The sequence below is a fragment of the Maylandia zebra genome, linkage group LG11 (assembly GCF_041146795.1).
Source record: "Maylandia zebra isolate NMK-2024a linkage group LG11, Mzebra_GT3a, whole genome shotgun sequence".
NCBI lineage: Eukaryota > Metazoa > Chordata > Actinopteri > Cichliformes > Cichlidae > Maylandia > Maylandia zebra.
In genome coordinates this window covers 32,263,636-32,276,724 of record NC_135177.1, presented here as the reverse complement: position 1 = coordinate 32,276,724, position 13,089 = coordinate 32,263,636, and the positions used below count along the sequence as shown (strand labels likewise).

General features: G+C 36.2%; 1 long non-coding RNA gene across 1 annotated transcript; it reads right to left on the bottom strand.

Annotated features, from left to right (window-relative positions):
• Positions 1–309: 309 nt before the first annotated feature.
• On the bottom strand, positions 310–1,178 carry LOC143421118 (uncharacterized). The gene is made up of 3 exons (XR_013100876.1): positions 1,015–1,178; positions 781–875; positions 310–622 (listed from the first exon to the last, which is right to left on the bottom strand). It is a non-coding gene; the product is annotated as an uncharacterized LOC143421118 (long non-coding RNA).
• Between the last annotated feature and the right edge of the window lie 11,911 nt (positions 1,179–13,089).

Below are 13,089 nucleotides of genomic sequence, written 5' to 3'. Positions count from 1 at the left end.
GAGCATAAAAACAGCCTTAGGTGGAACTCGACTGAAAAATTGTTGAGCCGAGTCGTACTGCCTTGAATTGCAACGAGTTAATCCAAGCAAGTGCTAGATGTTGTTTTCTCAAAAACAAATTTAAAAACTTTCCAATGCAAAACAGTCATAAATGCACACGTAAGGACAGAAAAAAGATACACAAATATATATTCATATATATATATATATATATATATATTTATATTCGTATATATATATTCGTGTATATATATATATATATATATATATATATATATATATATATATATATATGTAGAGAGAGAGAGAGACGGTGTATAACTTTTCATTATCATAGTGTACTTTTTCTTACACATAGTTTCGTTGGCAAATGTCTGTAATCTGGCTTTGCTGTTACGCGCCAAAATATTCTAATCTGTAAAACTGTGTCTATTCTATGTTCACATTGCTCTGTGCTAGTCTGTTAAAGTACATTTATCATCCATATTAATCACTTCCCCTGATTTTTCTCTCGTCAGCCACTTCTTCAAGGCTCCTTGGTAAAAACTCTTCCATCAGATTGTTTTCTCCACGTTAGATGAAAAACAGCAGTCGTGTTATAACTCCTTAGCTTCTGGTTCATCTATTAAACAGAGAATATTCATGTTTCCATTTACTATAGCAAAACCATGAAGGTCCTAATGCGATGAAGTAGTTATTTCATGTCGCAATCTAAATAAACATATATATGATATACTCAAATTTAACTGCTCATCATTAACAAAGATCTGCATCACTTACTTGCTCCAGGATGTCTGCTTGCACCGAAGGATTACTTAGATCCAGCATTGAGTCCTGTGGGCTGATCCTCAGTTTAATGAAACTCAGCTTGTTCCCTAATATAAACAGATGTAAACAGAGTTAGTCTGGATCCTTCATTTTATACATTTCTGTCATGGAGAAAGACATAGATATTTTTTTTTCTATTTGAAATATAAATGTTTTATAAATTTTCTAGTAAAGAGTTTTACTCACTGCAATCACAGACGAAAGGATGTGTTTCTGTACATGCCCTGTCTCCCCATTTACCAGAGTTTACCTTCAGCATAGCAACACAGTTTTGAGTGCCATCAGTCCAGACAGTCTTGTCTGGGTTCCAGTATCTAAATGAGGAGTCAGTCTGGTCTGACCACTCCCAGGGGTCTCTGAAAAGGCCAACATACACTTCATTGCCATTGGCTACTTGCTGGACTATCTGGTACTCAGCATCATTCCTTAGACTGGTCAGGTCTGTGTAGTGTGTTCTGCAATAATCCCGAGCAGCAGTCCAAACCATGTTTTGTGTGTTAAGGATGTATTGATCTGCACCTTGTTTTGTTGCTGCAAAGTAAAATAAAATTAGCTTCACTGACTTTTCATTTCCACAAAATTCACAGTTAAAACATTTACTATGTAGCAATGGTCCTCAGGTTTCAGCCAAGAGAGTGTGCAGTGTGTTCTGTAGTATTCCAGAGAATCAAAGCAAGACAGTTTTTATGTACTGACAAACTACTGATCAAAATAAAGAGACAGGTTTTTTTTAAATTTAACTTTAAACCTATTTACAAATATTACAGTACTAATCAAAGAAGGATAAATAAGATTTGAAAATAAAAAAGTGCCATTACATTTAGTGAAAACCAGTTTGAGTGTTTGGCACGAGCTTGATGCAATCACTGTATACACCACTTTTCATTTAATTATTACTTATTATTAAACACTAACTCTTTTCCACAGCCTGTCTTTTGTCTTGTCTTGTCTTGTCTCCTTCCTCCCTCTGAAAATTTACCTATTTGATGGATTTCCATTAAATATCAGAGACACATTCTAACAGGTAACCATGAATTTGCCAGGATTTGCTGGGTTGCAGGCAAGGGAAGGACACAAATGCAGGACTCATATATGAGTCAACTCAACTGAAACAGTCGCTTTATTTCTGATACTCAGCGACCAGGAAACACTAGGCAACACTAAGACTCTAGAAGAGCGCACACACAGTTAGGTAAACAACAACGATGTGACAAGGAAAAGGGAAAACTGAGGACTTAAATACACACACACACACACGCGCACACACACACACACACACACACACACACACACACACACACACACACACACACGATAACAAGAGGACAAAGAGACAGAGGAAGCAAAACAGAACATAATGCACACATGATGAGAGTATGGCAAAAACAACTATTTAAAATGACTCACCATCAAAGCAAACTGAATATTTATTGGTGTCACAGGAATACATATTCAGTTTCCCGTTGCTGGAAACTGCACATTTGTTATTCGTTACTGAGCTCCACAACAAGTAGTTTCTTTCTCCCTCTTTGTAGAAGTCGTCGTCTGCCAGAGACCAGTGCCACCTGAAGGTCGTGCCTTTTGAAAGGCCAATCCACACAGCATCATCATATTTATCTTTGACAGCTTCAAGTACAATTTCCATCTCTCTCATGTCATTAATGGTGGCCAGGTCGAAACATTGCTCCCTACAGATGCTCTGGGCTTCAGACCAGGTCTTTGGTGTTTGAAAGAAGACAAACTGGGGCTGGAGGCCATGTGAAAATTGAAAAGACAAGCCTGTGGAACAGAAATATATGAAATACTTAATGACAAGCCATTATAAAACCCACTACTGTCAGTAGTCAGATCTTTAAAAATCACACACAAAAACTGATATTTCAAAACTTTACTTAGAATGTAATTAAAGATGTTTACTGTAAAATTTGTCAACATTTCAGCAACATGTGTACCACTGAAAATTAAGTCTAGAACAAAAATAAAGTGGGTTTATGAACACTGCAGATCTGCTTAACAAACACTTTAAGGTAGAAGATTCAAACAATATGTTAAACCTAAAAACAATAGAAAAACCATGAGCTTAATTATCAGAATTTGTCAGATAGTCGCAATATATTTACATCATTAGATATTATGTTATTATCCAGGTAATATCAATTGTGGCAGTTGGCTCTTTCCAGCAGTGCCTTGTGTTAAAGGGGACAATTTAAAGTAATGCACACTATGTTTTCCACAAGTGTAGGAAAAACATATTACAATTGTCCTAACTATTTTTAATTTCATCTAAATCTATATTAAACCTAAATAAATGGTGTGCTTCTTTTTTTTCACAGCAGTGGAATGGGAGTGAATAGGGGAACTACTGACTGAAAGACCCTGTAGGAGCATTCCCCCCAAAGAGTTTTGGGTGAGCTCATTGTGAAACCTAGCCCCACCCTATCATGTGATTTCCTGAGGTCAGATGGCCTAGGGCAGGGGTCGGCAACCTGCGGCTCCGGAGCCGCATGCGGCTCTTTTTACTTATACTGCAGCTCCAGGTGGTTTGGGAAAATAAATTAGAAGTATTTAGCTGAAGTGTATTTTATTTGTGTTTAGTTCTTTTATTTTTAACTTGTAGTTCTAAATTGGAAGATTATTGTGATATTGAAATACAAAAATAAAATTATATTTTATTATTTTTCATTGCACAGAATAAGCGTCACACTCGCGGAAGCCGATGTACCCGCCGAAATGCCGTGCATTTATCGAGACTTTCAACCCCAGGTAGGCCAATTAGGGATTTTCGGATCCACATTATGTCAGCAGCTATTCTCCTCCGTGAACTATGTTAAAAACAAACACCGCTCACGCCTCACAGATGCAGTGGCGGGTCTAGAAAATTTTTGTTGGGGGGCCAGGTAGGGGCACAGATTTGGAGAAGGGTGGCAGATGTAATTGGCAGATAATGTTAAAAAGAAAAAAATTCTACCAACTGTTAACCATAATTCAATAATCCTATAAACCTAATAACCGAAAACGCTTTTAACTCTTATTAGAATGAGGTTTTAACCACTACGGTGCAAAGTATTTAGATACTGTGTTGATAAAGTACAAGAGATACAATCAGTGCTTGTCAATGTTTATTCAGCATTCGAGGACATCAATATTTGCATAGTATTTTTACTGACATATAGTGCACATATGTTTTGGGCAAAAACATTTTTGAATATTAAAATACGAACATTTTTAACATACAATTGGCAAATTAGCCAATGCCAATGCAAAACTTTATCTGCCTGTTAAAAAAGAAGATAATCTTCTTACAAACCGTTTTTTAATTTTGAAACAGGAAAAAAGTCATTTGAATGAAACCTGAAAGCAAGTAAATACTTTCTATGCTGCGTTATGATAAACTTTGGTAATATTGATGTATAAAGAACAACACTGGCTGATGATGAAATACAGTCAGCTGGCATGGTGACACTGCCAGTATTAACCTGCAGGGCTGGACTGGGACAAAAAATTGGGCATTTTGACTACAGACCGGCCCACCAGGTATTAAAGCCATAAAGCCTTTGAATGAAAACAAACGCTGTTGTGACAGTGATGTACACTGTCTTTTTGGTATATGTATGATTTCTATTCATTTTACGTCAGATAAAACTTTGTTCGCAAGATTCAGAAAGTTATTTAATAAAAGCTAAATATTTTAAATGAGAATAAGAAAGAAAGGTATTTCCTTGTGCCCCCCTTTCCCTGTTAATGCCCTACCTGCCCCCCTGGCAAAACTTTGTTACCAGCTGTCAGCTACTTAGAAAAGGATCCTGGTGTTATTTGTCTCTCAGAAACAGTTGATAACTTCCCTTCAATTCATTCATGTCACCTAAAAGGTAAACCTGTTTCTCCATCACCTGTTCAGCTCTGATGATCCAGTAAGGACATCTCCTGGTTTCATCTGCATGTTTCCCTCTCACAACATATCCAAACCGATATCATGACCAGCAGCTTTTACGGCTGTGGCTCCAGCAAACATCAGCTGATACTAGAAATTAATATTAAATAAATTCTAACAACAGCTGATCAAGCTTAAACGTGCTGCTGTTGTTTAGCGCGACATCCGCTGATAAACAAACAAGAGAGAAAAGCCGATCAGCTGATCATTGATCAGTTTCATGTATCTTCTACAAATCATACGAATACTGATGGAACCAAATGCCCGTCAAAGTCACAGATCAGCCAAAAGTCTGTAAAGAGGGTCCAGAGGAAGACCAGCAGGCTGAATTAATTATATTTAATTATATTTATTAAATATTAAATTATATTTTTGCCAAAATTGTATTTTTATTTTTCTTGATGCCCAGGTTTTTTTTAGCTTTCACAAGGCAAGATTTTCACAGAGGTTAATGTCAGATGTTGTGATTTCCAGAGTCAGTTTGGTATATTATAAAATTTGTAATAGTTTTCTTTTTAAAGTGCTTTAATATAATAGACTATTGAGACCCACAAGTTGAAGACTGAATTTCCAAAAAAGTTTTCATTTTAATGTTCTACAATCAATTTAAGGCATTTTTAAAGGCCAAACTTAATTGAGTATCTCACTTTTACAGTTACGTTGTAGGTTTACAGTACTGTTCACAGTGTGTCACAGTTTTACAGTATTTAATGAAAATACTGTACTGTAAATGAATATACAACAAAAGCACTTTAAGCAAGACTACAATCTAAGTACCATAAACAATAACAGTAGAAATACCACAAAGGATGTTACAGTAATACTGTAAATGGATAATACAGAAAAAGTGCGGCGCAAGACATTCCAGTAAAAATTAAGTGAATGAGATCACAGTAGAACTACTGTAAAAGGAACTACAGTAATGCTGTAAATGGAAAAACAGTGAAGATACTGTAAAGGAAAGTAAAACAATACTGTAAATAAAATATACAGTAAGATTACTGAAATTTGTATTTACATTACGTTACTGGCACTACGTTACAAGTAGCTCCTGTCAGTTTCACAGCAACCTCTTCACAGTGTAACCACTGCTGCTACCATGATATTTCTTGGATATTAACAGGTTATTACGTGGTACGTTTGTTTGTACGGTCTTGTTTCTGCCGTGTTACCCTACTATTACCACTTCATTACTGAGCTTTAATAGAAAATGCTAAAAAAAAAAGAAAAAAAAAGCTACTTTTACTGAAATGCACTATACACTAAGCTAAAGATGTTTGACAAAACTTTTAACATTATTTTACAACACTAACCTGACAGCAGCAGAAGATGCATGATCCCCGCCATAGTTGCTATTCTTCTGACAAAGTTCTGCTGAAGGTTCCTGTTATATGTATATATATGTTTCCACCAGATACTACATTCTTTGTGCTGGTTTGCATTTCTGATCCTGATCATGTAAATGTTTCTCATCTAGAATGCAAAACAACCCTGTTCTTTGGTTAATTTAATGTCAAGGTAATTACAGCATTATACAGGGTGGAGACTTTGTTACTGATGGCAATGCTCCTAGTTCACCAAGAATATATTTTTCTTTCTCTCATTGGAGGATTTTATTTAAATACCATACATTACTATACTAATACTGTATTACATGCTAACATGCTAATTCATTAAACTTTTTAATTTTCAGTACATAACTAGGATTCCCAGATGGTGTTAATGCAGCAGGACTTATAGTACATAGGTTCATACTACAAAATCAGAATAAGGATAATTTATTCTTCCCTAAGGAAATTATGTGGTTATAGTTGCTTCAAGACAATAGAAATAGTAACAGACTGAGTTTAATTAAATAATACAACATAATACAAAGTTTACAAAATATAAGAAATTGCTCTAATATATATAAACAACTCAATTATAAAGTATAATTGAATATTACAGAGATATATATGGTGCATTTTACTCTAAACTGTAAACTATGAAACTTTGTTATTTGCACTGTAGAGCATGTGCAGAAGGGTCTAACTATTGCACTGTGTACATTAGATGGAGGAGTTGCCATAGTTGCCATTCTCCTGAAAAGTATTCTGCTGAGGTTTCTGTCATTTTCTCTGCACTAGATACTATATTAGTTACGCGCTTTTGCTTTCCAGATCCTGATCATGTAAATGTTACTCATACAGAATGTAAAACAACCTTGTTTTCTTTGTTTATGTCAAGGTAATTGCAGTGTCCCCATCAGTGACAAAGGGCGGAGCTTTTGTCACTGATGCTACCAGTTCACAAAAAATTATCGTTTAGCATTCATCTAATTTCCTTCCCTCACTGGAGAATTTTATGAAGACTATATACTACTATATTAAATGATAATACTAATAACATACTATGTGGAAATATGTTAATTTAGTAAATAATTTTACATTGTCAGTACAAAAGTATGATTCCTAGATGGTGTTTGTCTGGCAGAATGGCATACTATAAAACCAGGTACACACTTAATTTCTGGATGCATAATGACATCAATTAATAACTTTAGTCATTTGAAAAGTGTCAGCATTTGCAGACCGCAGATAACTTGAAGCAGAAAGAGGACCCAAATGCAAAGGACGCAGGAGGGCAGGAACTAGTTAACATAAGCAAGCAGTTTATTAAGGCTGATACAAACTAACCAACTCAAATTAGTAATACAGCCAAAATAACTTTATTTACAGTGCAATTTGAAGCCAAAGCAGACAAAATATAGGCTATAATATAGGCTTCAGTTTGTCAACTTAACGAACGGAGATATTGTGTGAATATATTGTAGTAGTCCAGTCTAGATTTAATAAATTGAACTAGTTTTTCATCATCACCATGAGACAGCATCCTTCTCAAGCTGGTACTTCTCAAGCTTCTCGTGGTCCTTCTTCCTATCACTCGGTATAGCCACTTCTATCACTATCGCCGTCTTCCTCTGCTTCTCCACCACTACTATGTCTGGTAGCCATTACCAGTCTGTATCTGGAAGTCCTAGGTCTAAAACAACAAGCAAAGAGATGAGTCCACTGCCAGAGGCCATAATTAATCTATTATTATAATAAGCCATTATTTGTGACCTACACTAAAGAATTTTCTGTACTGTGATTAGTGTGGTGGTAAAGTGTCAAAGGGTTGAAGAAGTTTGTTGAGAGGCAAAAACAGGATCCTGGTGTTACCCTCATAAAAACCGAAAATACCTGAGTAAAAGTTTTGTTTGGCCTAATTGATGGGATCTTTATACTGTAGAACATGACATTTATAGATTTCTGCATTTATATTTACGCTCTAGTTGCCAAGCTTTTGCCCTCAATGCTGGGAGATCAGAGGTACACCATACCATTAGTCCATACCATTAAAAACGAACTATTTGTAAATCAAATAATTCAAAGCCAGAAAAGGCCTGAGATATTTATTTTATGTATAATGAATACAAAATAGCAAATTAAACAATTATAATCAAATTAGCATAAATAATTAAAATAGTAAAAAAAAAAAAAAGGAAAGGAAAAGAGAAAGAAATCTTCAAATATTAAACTATTTTCTTTTTAAGTGAGATATGGGGTGATGCCCTACCCAACAATTTCAGCTCTTCAACAAGAAGGAATTAGTACTGTGACAGATTTACCTAATGTGTTTTGAAAATGATCTCTCAAGGATCATTACTTTTCTAATGGCTCTCGCTTGCTCTCCTTTTCATATCTCATTAATTCAAATCTTTCAGGAACTAAAGACATTTGTTTCTTTAGCCAAATCCAAATCAGTGTCATGTCTCTGCTCAGGACATAATTTTCAAGGATATATTAAGGACATTTTTTGCAAAATGTGACCAGTGCGACTTTTCCCCCTTTTAACTTTTCTTTTCAATAACATTAAACATAGTAACAATGAAACAATATGTAACAATGTGAAACTTAAACTAGCCTAGATAAAGACTGCTTAAAGCAGTGGTTCCCAAACTTTTTTTGCTGGGCCCCCCTTTGTTTTACAAGAAAAATATTTAGTTTGTGAACTAAAAATCAAGAATGTGGGATACTGTTTGTCCGTGATTTGGAGAGCCCAGCGCTGCTCCCGACAAAGGGAAAACCAATTAAGCAGGGGAGACCTACCTCGGCACTTGTGCAGGTGAAACCAAAGGGAAGATATGCTTCACCGTATTTTCTAGTCTTTGGCTTAGAATGAAGTTGGTTTGGAAACATATACAGAGATGCTTCATCTCCTGCTTTGCGTTTGTGTGGGCGCCCTGTGCTAGCAGTGTCCAAGCATTGTTTTGTTTTTTTCCCCCTTTTCATGCCCCCCCCCCCCCCCCCCCCCCCCCCCCCACACACACACACTTTGGGAAGGTCTGTTTTAAAGCAACTCTTATGATATGCAAGTCTTATGTTAAACTCTTGATAACTCGTGACACCAGTTCTATTTTAAAAACAGCCATTTATATATACAGCATGGCTTTGACTAAGGGGTAGACATCAGAAAACAAAAATATTTTATTTGTATTTATCTAGTCAGATACACAGATACAATTCACCTTTCATCAAGTTTTACTTATTGTTTTTTATTTTTACATCCCTTCACTGTAATATCCAGTCGACCGGCCAGGCATATTACAACAAATTTGAAACAAAAAATGCAAGTGTGTGACTCAACTCTGGCAAATCAACTAAAAAGTGAATTCTACTGGTGACATTGAAGTTTAACTGTCATCTGCCTATATATAATGAAGCTTATGTGCCAATAAGAAAGATCGGTATACACTCATCTGTGTAGAATTCGAGAATTCCTTGAAATTGTTAGTCTGCTTGCCTATCGATCCTGCTTCTTGCACTTGCACTTCAATTAGCTAATTTTAGTTTTTTTATTTATATTGCACAAAAACAAGAGTTCAATGGGGAAGTGCAAACTGCATTTATGACAGAAAGAGCTGCGTTGTGCTGCTAACACAATTTCAGTTCTTTGCATCACCTGCTCCATTATCCAAGAACCCAGAGTGACATTGAAGCTGAATGAATGCAGATCCCAGCCCAGAACTGCAGTCAAATTAGGCCATCACGCCTAAATGTGACTCACGCCAAAATGTGACTCATTTAAACTAACATAATCATCCTGCTTTTCCAGGTTTCTGTAAACAAGGTTTGCTGGGTTGAGCATCAGAGTTGAGTATGTGAGTGGCACCAATTAAAAACTTTGGTTGATTGATGACTGAAGGCTAAAGAAACAAGACAAACTTCATATATTTTTACATTTATTCATTTAACAATCAGCCCTTCAGTAGAACTGGAATAACAATACACAGCCACGATCAAAGCAATAACAAAGAGAGTGTACAAGGTTAAAAACCTACTTAACATGTTGGTGTCTTTTAAATTGGTGTCTGTGAACTACCGAATTTGCTATGTTTTCTCTTCAAGCAATGAAACCATTAAACAACTCTGGAAGGATGGTTTGCTTTATTCTTTCGCTTTTAGTCTAGGTTTCTAATTCCAAAAAAGTTCAGGCAGCTTGGGTGTGTGTTTGTTGCAACTATGTAAATAACTTTTCCTGAGAATGTAAATTATATGAAAAAACTGTTCTGTCCCATCCTGGCTACCTGCGCCTCATTTTATTCCACAGCAGTGATCCCGAGCAGCAGCCCAAAACATGCTTTGTGTTTTAAGGACGCCGTTCTCCTGTCACTCACCACCTCCACTGGGTCCAGAGGGCATCCTAGAACAGAGCTGGCCCTTCGGATCACCCTGTTCAGTCTCTTCCTGTCCCCAGCAGAGATGCTGCCGCCCCAGCAGACCACGCCATAAAAGATAGCAGAAGCCACAACAGAGTCATAGAATTTCTTCAGGAGCATCATGAGGTGGAGCGTGAGGGGTGGTTCCCTATTTTTTATTTATTTATTTTTGTTGTTGCTGGGAGTTGGAACCCTATTAGTTAGGTTGCTTAATATTTATGCTAAGTACTCTTTAAAATACCAGAATAGGGAGGATGGTGTAGGTTTAAGTTTATTAGATTGATCAGTATTGCTGAACTATGAAATTTTTTTTTTGCATACAGGTATAACAGAATAGCTTTAGTGTAGTTGTTGTTTTAAACTTGAGTATGAACTTATACAAAATGCAGCAAGATATTTAAAAAAACAGTTTTGTTGATTAAAAAACACTATATCGGATTCATATCGGTATCGGCAGATATCCAAATTTATGATATCGGTATCGGTATCGGACATAAAAAAGTGGTATCGTGCCATCTCTAAAATAAACTATTGACTTTTTATTCTGAACGCATTGGTCTGTGTCTGAGTCCATTCCATCCCCGTGACACTACTGTAATGAAATGCATTCCCAACTGGTCTGTAATTTTACTTTCAGCATCTATATGGATGTTAAAATCACCCCAATTTATTTTATCTGAGCTGAGCACTAAATCAGATAAAAAAACAAAATGTAAAAACTGAAATCTGAGAGAGTCTCTAAGTAAGAGGTGATAAATAACAAAACTGTTTTCTCAGTTTGCTGATTATGGTGAAAAAGGCTAAGAGTCAGGCTTTTAAATTAATTAAAACTGTCTGGGTCTATGATTGATTAATATGTTGGAGTGAAAGATGCTGCAATGGCCCCTCCTCAGCCTGTGCTTTGGGGATTGTGACAGTTATTGTGAATCTGAGATTGTGACTCATTTAAACTAACATAATCATCCTGCTTTTCCAGGTTTCTGTAAACAAGGTTTGCTGGGTTGAGCAGCAGAGTTGAGTATGTGAGTGGCACCAATTAAAAACTTTGGTTGATTGATGACTGAAGGCTAAAGAAACAAGACAAACTTCATATATTTTTACATTTATTCATTTAACAATCAGCCCTTCAGTAGAACTGGAATAACAATACACAGCCACGATCAAAGCAATAACAAAGAGAGTGTACAAGGTTAAAAACCTACTTAACATGTTGGTGTCTTTTAAATTGGTGTCTGTGAACTACCGAATTTGCTATGTTTTCTCTTCAAGCAATGAAACCATTAAACAACTCTGGAAGGATGGTTTGCTTTATTCTTTCGCTTTTAGTCTAGGTTTCTAATTCCAAAAAAGTTCAGGCAGCTTGGGTGTGTGTTTGTTGCAACTATGTAAATAACTTTTCCTGAGAATGTAAATTATATGAAAAAACTGTTCTGTCCCATCCTGGCTACCTGCGCCTCATTTTATTCCACAGCAGTGATCCCGAGCAGCAGCCCAAAACATGCTTTGTGTTTTAAGGATGTACTGATCTGCACCTTGTTTTGTTGCTGCAAAGTAAAGTAAAATTAGCTTCACTGCATTTCCACAATATTAACAGTTAAAACATTTGCTATGTAGCAGTGGTCCTCGGGTTTCAGCCAAGAGTATGTCCTGTAGTATTCCCCAGAATCAACGCAAGACAATTTTTATGTATTGACGAGCTATTTGACTACAGCTTATTGTTAAAAATAAAATTATTTTTAAATTGATTTTAAAATCTATCAACAGAGATTAGGGCACAGACTACAAAAGAATAATTACCCACATAGCAGACAGGTCTGGGCTGGATCTGGTGTCAAGCCGGCACCGCTGGCTGACTTCTGGCATGGTAAATGGTATGTCATCCATATATGGGCCAGGCCTGGCGTAGATGACACTGTTTAACAGTGATTAACAGACTCACTTTCAGGTGACTCTGTAATTTGGCACTATACATATAAACCTGATAAGGGGTCCTCTCATGGACAGTGTGCAATGACACACAAATAATGACATTTCACCATAACCCTTAATGGCGAAAGGCAGTTTGGAAATTTAAATGAGATTACAATTGTTGTACATTACTCTAAAATCAGTGCTATGTACGTGACTTTACGATCACAACCTGATTTGAAACAGGATCTAACATAAACATTCTCCCCCTGGAAATAGCTCTTAGATATTAAGAGAATATGTCACATGAGATCACAGGATGGCAAAAAATGTACGTTAAAATGAGCTCATTTGGGCTCTTTTCATTGGAACACTAAAGTACCACAACAAAGAATAAGTGCACCTATATCTCTGACACTCTTAAAACCTTTCATTGTAAAACACTTGTGAATGCACACACGGACAGAAAAAAGATAATGAGAGAGAGCTGTTGTATAACTTTCATCATCATAATGCACTTTTTCTAACACACAGTTTCTGACAAAAAACCCAGCACCAAAACAAAAAAATCAAAACACCAAATGTAAGCCACAGAATATACTGCTGAATAAGACGAAAGTTAAAAAGCTTTAATTCCAAGTCATGCAAGGTAGTTGGCAAATGTCTGTAGCGTGACTTTGCT